General features: G+C 38.7%; 1 protein-coding gene across 20 annotated transcripts in view; it reads right to left on the minus strand.

The window, feature by feature from the left end:
* Positions 1-12,434, minus strand: part of TENM2 (teneurin transmembrane protein 2) — a 1,078,265-nt gene that overhangs the window by 126,189 nt on the left and 939,642 nt on the right. The window lies entirely within an intron of this gene.

The raw sequence follows: 12,434 nt of genomic DNA on the forward strand, positions 1-12,434 counted from the left end.
CACAGTCCCACTCAGGGAAAGTTTGGCTGCTCACAGCACCTGCTCATGGCCTCTCCAGTCAATCCCATGACAGAGGCAGGACTGTGTGGCCCATGGCAGAGGCTGTGCAGCTGCACCTGGAACATAAACTGTGGAGTGGGAGCAAGGCCAAGGCAACCCCCCTGCAAGCGCATGAGTTACAGGCACAGTGGCAGGGCTAATTGAATAAGTCCTGTGCATAATGCATGAGACTTGACAGGTTTGAATCGTTCAGCCAGTGGATTTATGTGCATCTTCACCTTGTATCAACAGAAGCTACCTGCAAACATCTCCACACTTTCATCATATTATCCCCACGGCATTCTCACAATGCAGAGCAGTGGTGACAGAGAGAAAAGGCCACCAAGCTGTTTTTATTCCCTTTCTTTATGCCCACCATCAGCACTCTTCCTGCTTACACAGGTTGTGTGCAAACATATATACCACAGAGAACAGCATTTCCAGTTATGTAAAGAAGTGTCTGAGAGGATTCACTGTCAATTTAGGGGCAGAAAATAAATATAATTATGGGCATCCTTAGAATTGTTCACCTCTGCAGTGTCAGATCCACACCACATTAGCAGATATTTTGCATCCAATTCCAAGCAAATGTAGCAGAGCTGGTGTGGTCACAAATAGCCCAGCAGTGGCCACCTGCTAAGTGTTCAGAGACTGAATGGGAGGGATAGGAAAGGCAAAAGACTTCTCACAGGAACTGCCATTTACAGTGCTTGAGCCATCACTCAGATAATCTCTGAATACAGGGAATCCATTTATATGTGATCTATTCACATAAGTACTCCTAAACCCAAAGAAAACAAAGCAAAACATCTCCCATCCCCAGAATCCATCTATTCCCAACTCCTGAGAAGCTCTCAGCACACAATCTATGCAGAGTTTAACCTTTCTGACAAAAGCAGCTGGGGAGCAAGGCAGCTTTTCCATCTTCCCCTGGACATATCTATGGACTAAGCAGACATCTCAGAACAGTGAATAAAATCAAGAGACATTTTGTGTGAACAGGGCATTTGCCAGATTTCACATTGATGCTGAATTTACCATTTCTTTCTATTATGAAAAAACCCAAAACATTAAAGCTTCTGGTATGTTAAAAAATACCAGGCATGAACCCGAAAAGGATGTTTTGCTGAGAAACTGCTCAAAATTTACTTCTAGGGAATGCTTAAGAATTCCTTGAAAATATACAAATGTTTTATTTGGTTACAACTTTTTTTTTTTTTTCTGTTTTGCCAAAACAACCATTTTAAAAGGCTTTTTTAGTCTTATCTCAAAAAAATAATTTTCCTTTTCAGTACTGCAAACAAAATGGAAAAATCCCTCACCAAGCTCAAACACCACCAAGTTGCAGCTCATACAGGCTGTGCCCATGGAGCAGAGACATCTGTGCTGGGGCTGTGACAGGGCTGGGGATGGAGGCAGAGGAGCAGCTCGGGGCATGTTTGTGCTGTCAGCAATTCCCACACCATGCACAGGCACCAAGTTCAGCTGGACCAGCCCCGAAAGCCAAGAGTGCATAAAGATTAAGTGAATTTCAAAGCCCCAAAATGAAAACAAGTCACAGAGGAGAATCAGACTTTTGTGGTTTATACTCTCAGTGAATCTATTCAAAGTTGCAATTTTTTTTATTTCATTGCAAGCATAAATGTAGGTCACTTGCAGAGATGAAAACCTGCTGCTTCTAGTGTGCACCAGTCCTTACAAAGGAGAGATAAGGAAATCATAACTAATAGTCTGTCCAAGAGAATTATAGTTGTTACCTTATAATTACCAGGTAAATTCAGACAAGGAATTACAAGAGATCTTATTAACATGGTATTAAAAAACCCCCATGATCCATCTGCTTCCAAGCACACCATGGTTTCATTAATAACTTCACTGCTCTGTGTTTTAATCATAGATGCACATTAGGTGGAGGAGCAATTAGAGCTCCTTCCTAACGGGGCAGGGATTTGCATGTCTGCTCTATCCCTCACAGAGCCCGAGAATCTCCTGCCCAGCTCACACATCCATTAGGTGAGCTACAAACTTCCACTAAGACAGCTCGAGTCACAGACACGAGGAACGTTCACCTTCTACCAAGAATAAGTCGAGCAAAGTGTGTCACGGGGGCCTGAGGGGAAAGCTCCGTGTTTGCACCGCAGCCAGCAAAGCTGACTGGCAGCCGAGCAGGGAGAACGAGGAGAAACCCATTCTCTCCTGCTTCACAACGCTATGAGATGGCAAATTTATATGATTAACCTTTTGTTCTGTTAATCAAACAAAAATGCCTCCAGCAAAGGAATAAGTTGAAGCCCATTTAATTAGAAATACGGGGATCCATTCAGACGTTGAACACGTGTGTGTCAGAGGAGAAATTTGGGCTGGTGAATTTGTGGCTGTTTCCTTTTTTTTTTCTATTTTTCTTTTCTATTCTGAACCTACAACTAAATAATCTTTGTGGCTTTGCCTTCCCAACAACACATTTTCTTCTGATATTACAGTACTGGCCACATTATCTCCATAGGATGTTCACCAGACAGCTCAGTTGTGATACTCGGCCACAACCACAGCTAATCATCAAAATATTTTCCAAACTAGCCAGTTTACTCAAAGATGTTTCCAGAGGTCTACATTTGGTTTGTAGATAAACCTTTGGAAACAAACACATCCCTGAAGATTTAAAACACAAAGAGGTGCCATTTTATCTGCATGGTATATTCATAAATTACATTTTACAGAGCACTTATGTATGTTTTGTAGGAGTTATTTTTACATGTTTGCTTTTTATCCCCTCAACATTTAAGCATATTTGCTAAGTTCTTGTCTCTGATACCTGATTTTCAAACACTGAGCTTGTCAGAATTTATCTGGTCCATTTAACACTAACATCTACTAACTCAGAATAGTGAATTGTGTATTTATAATCTCTAAAACACAAGAATTCAGAAACAATAAATTTAGAAGTAAAACCTTTGAGATTTAGGTAAAAAATAATAACCTCTCACTCCCAACCTAGCAACACACACACACGTACAGAGAGTGAAAGCACCTGGAAGCGAAACCTGCATTGCCCATTAAGAACAAAGGCAGAGAACTGGTTCATCACTCCAGGTGGTAGAGCTGTCAAGGATCAGCCTAAGACTTACATAAGATAGAGGTTGCCAGAATGAATCACATCTTATTTTAAGAAGTCCCAAAAGGTAAAAAAAAATCCACAGAAAAATGAAAAAACTTACATGCAAAATTTTCTTGAACGTTCTCTAAGACTCAGTAGTGTCCCCACATTCCTCTTTGATCAGTCCTCTCTCTTTCTGGCCATAAACCCACTCCATTCAGAGTTCAGCCTAATGGACAATGGTTTCCAAGCTCTGGAAGCTCTTTGTCTTATCTTTGTGCTCCTGTCACTCTTGACCTTGTATTTTTTAAAGGGAGAGACCTCTGGTGTCTTTGTGTGCTACAGATCTCCCTGAGGCACAACTCAGTGTCTGCCAATAGGCAGTGCAGAATGAGATTTTTCACTTATCCCTTTACTCCATGGTATTCCTTCTTAAAGTGAGAAATATGCAGATTAATGATCCATCATTTTCCTCAATTCCTACTGCACCTTCCCAGTTAAGGTCTGGAAAATAAGCACTGCTTGCTTGTGAGAAAATTCGGTATTCCCCAAGCAACTCAAAAAGATGGAAAGGTTGTAAAAGTAAACAGGATTCAGAATATTTCCATATTTTAATTTTCCGAGTTGTCATGCTTAGTAAACCCTAAATTATTGTCATTCAAAATGAACTCATCAAACTATGATTTTGCTTTGTCAGGATATAGTGATATCATGTTTGTCTGTAGTAGGCCAACCTCTTTTCATATGAAAATCACTCTGTTATATAATGAAAAACATGAGTAAATAAACCCTAAGAGCACATTTCTGCACATAGACCATTGTATTATAGCAGTAGAAATGTTCAAAGTTTCCTTTCCATCCACTCATGAGGTGAACAAAGATGTAACCCTGGCTATTCCAGTACACTTAGTCTTGAGCAACATCAATGTAATTTCCAAGTCAGGCCTAATGAATCACAGACATGACAAAACAAAAGGTACCTAATAAATCTTAGCATAATTTAATTTCATAGCATTTATATTCAAAGACCTATCTGCACACCTGTTTTTTATTTCACATGGTCTGAACATTGTTTTAATGCACCACAATATTTGAATGAAGCAAAAGAGGTTTAGTGCTTTATACCTGTGGGTGCATATACATGAGTAACCCAGATGACTTGAAAAGAATAAATGTATTCCCCCAAAAAATTAAAAAATAATTAAACATTATTGCACTCTTACTCTGTATTAAATGTTACTCAGCTGAGACTCACAGTTCTTTACTAGTTATTGCTTCTTGATCATGCAGTAGAACTCCAGGAACACCAGAAATTGATCTTACTGATCTCAATTATTATTCATAAAATAACAGTTACTTAAAAGACTAGAAACATAATAATTTAAAGTTCTTCTGCTATTCCTCTGGAGAAATAGGTTCAAGTTCAACCCGAGCCACAAGCGAAACGAGTGCGTTGGGCCTATTCCCCAGTGCTTCCTTGCCCCCATTACAGAATGAATGCACAATCCATCACAGCTGACAACCTCTCCTCAAGAGATGCCCGAGACAGGAATAGCAGGGGTCTCAAAGTCAGAAAACAGCAGCTGAGGAACTGCATGGGAAAAACTTGCACGGTGCCTGAAAACTCTCCACTTGATCCTAACTAGTGCTTTTGGGTCTCTGCTGGGGAGCACAGATCCTTGGGTGGCTGTAACAAGGGAAGTCAGAAGCCTCTCACACACGAATAGGTTACAGGGCAGTTCACAAACACACACATACAATCAAAATTTACTGAACTAAATCTCAGCTGAGATTTTTGCCATATTTTGCTAACGTGTCTTACAATTAACAGAAGCTGAACACAGAGGACAGCGAGGCTTTGTTGGATGGGCAGGTCTGCAAGTGTTACTTAAGTGCAAGGTATCTCACCATTGGGGACAATCAGCAAAAGGCCTCTCCCACAGAATTTGGTCTTGGCAACAACTGTGCCTGACAAAGATTTCAGTAAATCGTGGATGATTTACAGAGGCTGACACCATCCTCTGCTTCATATTTCTGCAGGCCAGCCTTCAGCCACATCTGCAGCAGGAGCCACACAAGCACTGTCAGGATGCAGCTGGAATGGGGTATGACACTCTGACAACAACTGAGGCAGGTGTCTCAAAGAAAGTCACTGCATCCAAACACCTGAACTCACAGTTATACTGAAGCCCTTTCATTTTATGTTACTGGCAGAAAGGGGCAGTGTCTCCAGGAGCCATAACCTTCAATCCTCCAGTTTAACATATAATAAAGTGCTTGAAAAATCATTACCAAAGAATATGATTGTTACTTAAAAGAAGCAGTCTTAAAATAAACAATGTGAACAAGCAGCACCTTTCCTTGCTAGCAAAATAATGACATCTCTCCTCAAATTCAGGACTAACTGCCAGAACTTTCTGTTTTTCCTTGAACACCTAGTGTGACTGTGACAAGGATGTCAGAGTCCTCCTGAGGGTATCCAAGAGAAAAATTCATCACATTCCCACGCCTTTTTCTAAAACAAAAGCCACATGGCTTGCTGGGTGGACGTCTGCCACTTTTGATATATTATCTACAGGAATATCTCAAGTGCTGTTTGAAAAATCCAAACCTATCCTATATGATACAATAGAAATTCCAAATGGAAAACAGGCTGTGCAGGGAGGGGGCACAGTCTGCATTATTCAAGAAGAGGCCTGACCGAGAACTGCACAAGGACATAACACAACCGAGCTACTGGGCCAGAAAATGGCAGATGAATTTTAAACCCAGTTAAAATAAAATAGCACACACTGGAGAGGAGTAATCCTAACTCCACATATAAAATAATGACCTCTGAGCTGACTGTTATCAAACAGAAGAGAAGTCCTGGGCTAGATGATAAAGTTCCCTGAAAATTTCAAGTCAAGTCATGAATCATGGAAATGATGAACAAAGCAAGGAATATTGCTGTGCCACCACTCCTCATTTCAGAAAAGACCTAGAAGGACCAGAGGTTGGAAGATCAGTAGGGAAAAGTACATACATGCTTTGCCTGTTCTTATGGAATAACCACTTTTGGATGTTGGAGCCAAATTAAATTAAACTTGACATATCCAGCCCAACACAGCTGTTCCTACACATATACAACACCCCTTGGTGTATCCACTAGTCCCAGTGCTTCTTGAAGTGTTTGATACAAGCTCATCCCATACACTGTACCACAGCACATCCCTACCTATCCACCAGCCCAGATAAACTAGGGAATGTTTACTATGACACATCACAGGCAAACCCTTGAATTTTTATGCCATAAAGCATTTCCTAAAAGCTGCATGTTTTTTAGGTTGAGAATGTAGTACATAAATGGCAACTGCTGTCATGCCACAATGTTTGTGCAGGTTTCTCAACCCAGTGTAGCTGTTCATCAGCACAATAGTAAATACTCTCTTTAAATAATAGCACAGCAGAGTCAGTTATAATTATGAGGGATGCATTTGCAAAATATCTTGTTGGAGAACTCAAGGACACAGCAGATAAGGATTTAACTTTTACAGAGTTGATACTAGAGATTAAAGATCAGCCAGAAAAAAAAATTAATTCTCTGGACTACCAATACTTAGGATATTTATGAACTCATGTTTCAATATTAATGACTAAGAATCCTACAGACCTCATATAAAACATTTGGATGTATTCCTGATTATATTGCTTCCTCTACTTGTGAGTATTCAACTGTTAGCAGGCAAGGTTAAAGCAGCATTTCAAAAATAGATCACTTGATCTAAATTTAATACTTCTGTTGTGAAATGTATGCAAAAAGTCCTGCTCATTGACTGTGACCATTGAAGCTCAACAACAAATAGATGGCTTACTTTCAAGGTCATTCATTCTCAGCAATTCATCTTAATCATCACTATGCTATTTGCTGTGCACTACGTTTTCTCAATAAATTTAAATTAAAAGTTCATTTGGGAACTCCATTTAAAGCATTATCAAAATACACAACTTCAGGAATTAACAGATCACACTATTTGCAATAAAACAATGGGCCTGCCTATATTACAGCTAGAGACCACAAAAAAAGAAGCATTTTGCTGTCTGATTTATCCTAGCCATAACACTGAACAAGACCTCTCACTTCTGAGAGTCACTTTTTTTAGTTTACAATGCTGAAAATGGAGAATTCCATTAACCATAATGGCACTGTTGTGCATTTTTATATCTTAAAGCATGTTTTTCTCCACTTTTCCATCAATTGAATTAAGCTTATATTGTCACCCACATACAAGCTTCTCCATGTTACCCAGCCACAAGCTTATGTTCTTGTTAATTCTGCCTGAGCTCTGCAACAGTTTCATACTTAAAATAACAACAACAACAACAACATTTTGTAACTTTCCAAAGAGAATGACAGTGTATTTCCTGGTACAAGAGGAAAGCCATGAGGACTGATTATCCAGTAAGGTTATAAAACAATGAACATAAGAAACCTCAGGCTGCCATTCCTGCTGGCCTCCTCACTGCTGCAGAGAATCCAGCTCTGGGTTTTCTCATCCAGAGAGTTCCTGTAACCACAGACACAGTAAACTGGAATTTCAGCACCTCGCTTTCAGGGGTGTTAGTTGAGGGAATCAGAGGCAGACCCTCAGCTTTGGAGAGTGTTTGCTGGGGAAGGGGGCTGAGCACAGTGCCCCTCTCCAAGGTACAAATGGCAGTCCTGCTCCTTCCACTCACCAAGGAAACACAGGACACATCCTGCCTTTTTGGAAACACAATGGAAAGGAAAGTTGACTTCACACAATCTTCAACTTAAGAAAGAAATCCTCAGGCATAATTTCACCCTCAGCATGTAAACTCTTTCAGACAATAAACTGTTTAGAACAAGGCTTCTGCTTTAAAGCATCCAGCCCAGGAAGTGTTTTATAGAAATACCATAAAGGATCTATGAACGAGGGCATTGTTGTCAGCAGCAGCAAAACTTCTGCTAGGAATTAATTGCTTTCTTTTGAATAAATGTTATTAAAGAGGAAAAAGGAGATGGAAGGAGGACTATAAGAGGCTTCATTGCCATTGTGTTCACACACAGAAGAAACAGGGGGACCCAAAAAAGGTAAATTTTTTTACATTGATCACCCCCCTTCCTCCAAGCTGACTGATTTCTTTTCCCTGTGCACGTCAACAAACTGAATGGAATGGATTTTCAGAGCACAGCATGAAAGATATACCCACAAATCCCATTAGTAGTAATGTGATTTGTGTGCTTATCTGCCATGCAATGCTTTGAAAGTTCATTCCTCTATTTCCATCTTCAGTTTTTCTACTTCCAAAAATACTTGAAAAGCTTACACACACTTGCAGCTGCTTTGGGGGTGGGAGGAACTGGAGGATATGAAGACCTAACTCCCAATTCCCAGGAAAACAACAGGCAGCAGAGCTCCAGCCTGCAGGAACATGAGTTGTACCTTGGGTGGGTGTTGGTTCCTCAGTCACTGCTCTGATGGGCTAGAAAAAAAAATCCCTGGATTAGACTTCAACTTTTTCCCGTTTCAGTCCTCTTTACTGAAATGTTTTGATTTTGTGCCACTTTGAGCAATCTTTTTGTCACAAGAAGGGTAACAGGATTGCATGCTGCCTTCAGAATCTGGAATCTCACGACAAAGACCTTAAAAGAGAGGCAGAATACAGTGCACTATTCATTTATTCTCATGACAGGCCTTAGATTGTACAGAGCGTAGAGAGCTGGCACACGATTAATCAGCTCCCGAGACTGTGCAACGTGAACTCACTTCTTATGGCAATTTCAAGAGCCAAGGCTCCAATCTTTTTGGTCTTGCATCTGAACTAGATGGCTGGAACTAATAAGAAAAGTGTATATATTTTTATTTACCCAATACAGCATCTTTCAGCCTGGAAGGTCCCTAATCATGTTATACAATATCCACTTTACCAGCCTTGCCAAAACACTGCCACTTTCCAAACGAGCTTAGAAGAGCAGAAAGGGATGCTCTTAACTCAAAAACAATGGAAAACCTTTTTTTTTTAAATTTTTTTCCTGAGCAATTGTGAGCATTCAATGTTAGTACAAAGCAAATTGAATCCAATTTTAATTTCACACCTAAAAGACACCATTATCATGAACAAAGTAGCCAGCTCATCTTTGTTCTGTTTCCAAGGGGAGGATGAACCTAGATGAGACTCGAAACTGGTGTTTCAAGGAATATAGACACAGATGTACTCTTGCAAATCACTGAGGCCTGAACTTACAAGGATTAGAATAACTGCTTTACTTTTAATACTGATCATAAACCTCAGGGATATCATGTCAAACATTTATTCGACTACGTTCATCTTCTGAAACTGCAACTGCCCTAATCTCTACAAACATGTTGAACAAGATTTTCATAATCTCACTGTTCCAAAGCATTCAAGACCTTGACTCAGCCTCTGATTGTTAGCCACACTGATAAGAAAACAGTTTTTACCTTTATTACTCCCTTGCATACACTAAATGAAGTGAAACTGCACGATTATGAATGGCCACATTTCTGTCCACAGTAAAAAAAGGTGTAATTTCTAATCACAGGGTATATTCTTCCTCTAATAGAAATGATACGGAATTAATTTAATCACCTGATAAAAATCACAATTTAAAACACTGCATGAATGATAAAGTTTAAGGTTTTACTCTCTACACAAAGTAATTATTGGAGTTAAAAGTTCATTACAAAGAGGAAATAAATCCAAAGATGAAAAGTAAAGATGATTTCTTCTCCCAAAGCTTCTCATTCATTTTCAACACTATAGACTGTTTATACTTCTTTCACAATATGCTTCAAAAGGTATATATAAACCTAACCTAAATCATATCTTGATACTGACATAAAGGTACAGATTGTATTTAGCATCTAAGCAGATTTAGACTTTCTGTAAGCCTTGAAAAGCTGCCATTATTAATGTATTGTGATTTAGATTTCCTACTGAGCCAGAATAGACACATATGAAAATCAAATATACAGATTTTATTTGATAAATATCTTATATAGCCAGTCAGTTACAGCCATGTAACTCATATTCTTTTGTGGGGATTGTTTTTTTTTAATGGCAGTTTTTAAAAAAATAAACTGTTATCAAAGTGGACTTCAGCTACATTTTTGAGAATTTTTTTCCATTGTCCTTTCATGATTTCTGTTAATCATGTCCCATAATGAGTTTACTAGAACTATTTCCAGTCTTATATCTGTCTTATTCTTGGCAGATTTCCAGGTCTGAAGTTTGCTTATATTGCCTTCACAGGAAAAACAATACTTACAGCAAAAATTTTATAGCTGAAATCTTGCCCTCCTTCACCTGTGCCTTCTCATCTTCCCATCCAGAATTCTAGAGCAGGTAAGGAAGTGCAAGATGGAGGCGAGGACAGGATTTCCCTGTGATCACACCAGTATGGGAGTACAGGAGAAATCAGTGAAGGGTTTCATGGTGCCAGGATTTTAATTTCAGATCACTGCTTTATGTGGCAGAGTTGCAAGTTTTCAAACTGCAGCAATTTTACATTTTACAAGGGATTTCTGTGTGTGTGTGTGTTCACGTATGATTATCAGTTGCATCACCAAAACATCCTGTTATACTATTTCATCAGCCAGTATAGGAAGGAATAAAAGCTTACATATGCACCTGAAGTCCCAAGAAACATCATGACAGCCCACCAGTTTATGTAAGTCCACTTCAACCACTGTGTACCATGAATAATGGAAGACATTTTTATTTAATTTGGATACCTACATCACAATTAATCTAAGGAACATCATAATAAGATACACTTAATGAAATATTAATATTTGTATTAATTTTCTTTATGTATTATATCTCAAATTGCTTTTAATAACATGGGGTTTTAAGACTAACTCAATTTGATCTTCTTGACATAACCAAAAAAAAAAAAAATCTCTGCAGAGACTGCAGAAATCACTGTTACAGATGGAGCTGCTGCCCACAACAGAAAAATGACTCCAGCCTAATGTACAGAGCATCTGATACCTGATCACTCTAATGAAGCTTTCCTTGCATACAAAATGATGCAGCAGCCAACTCCACTGCCTGAGGTCAGCAATGCAGAATACTCATCATCAGTCAGCTTAGGGCTTTAAAATCAAGGCCCATTGTCATCAAGGTCAAAACTGTCACTTTACTTCAGTGGAGAGAGCTTCATTTCAGAACAACTCTATTTATTTTAAGTATTTGAGACTTTGAATATCATAACAAAGGCTGAAAAAAATACTGGTTTTTACAAGCAACAGCAAGGCAACCCAGAAAAAACTCCACCCTGCAAAGTCAACAGTTTAACCTGAAGGGTGAATTGGACACGAGCTATAATGCATTAGCATAGACATCACTGTATACAACTAATTAATGAATCACAGAATAAAATATGAGCTAGATTACATACCCTCAAAAACCTTTGCCTTCAATTACATACACTTTGTAAGGCATAACTGAGTTGTGTTAAATGATTAATACAATAAATTTTAATATATGTAACAACTTTATTTAGTAATACCAATAAAACAATTGCGAATTATCCTTCAAAGAAAAGACAACTCACACTACAAGGGGCAAAATAAAATATACAGTAGCTAGAAATACACATTGGTACTTCACAGCTAAAGCTCAAGTTCTACTTCTTCATGTCTGTTACATCCAGCTGGCTGACAACCAAACCAGGATTATATATCTTTTTCCTCTGATGAATGAAACAGTAAATACTATATTTTAAAGAAACCCCAAACCCTAAACTATATTGAAAATCTATCTAGCATTTCAGCCTCACTTTTCACTATGAAATTTATTTTCCTTTTTTTTTTTCCCTCCTTTCAAGAATTTGCTTCATCTTGGTAGCAGGTATCAAAGCAGCTCCTCAATAACATAAAAGAAAAATGACTAGTAACTCCTCAGTGTCACTGTATCTGACAAGTTTCTGCAATGTATTTACCTTCTTCTTTCACAACATTACAAACATTAAGAACCCAGAAAGTGCCACAGCTGAGATTTTTTTTCCCCCCATCCATCCTGATTTGAAAAAGATGCATTTGATTTTATGGTCTAATAGAGAAAATCTGCTTCTGCCTACTGGAAGTGGCTGTCCTTACTAATTAGTGAGAAATAAACCACACACCACCTCTTTTTTGCTAGTATATGAACTGAAATGAAAATGAAGGCACTACCAAACCTATTCATACATCTTTACAGATCTCACCTTCTAGGACAGGTTTTAAAAAAACCTCAAAACCCCCAAACCAACCCTGAGATAACACGTACAGAGTTA

Source organism: Pseudopipra pipra, chromosome 15, assembly GCF_036250125.1.
Source record: "Pseudopipra pipra isolate bDixPip1 chromosome 15, bDixPip1.hap1, whole genome shotgun sequence".
Lineage (NCBI taxonomy): Eukaryota > Metazoa > Chordata > Aves > Passeriformes > Pipridae > Pseudopipra > Pseudopipra pipra.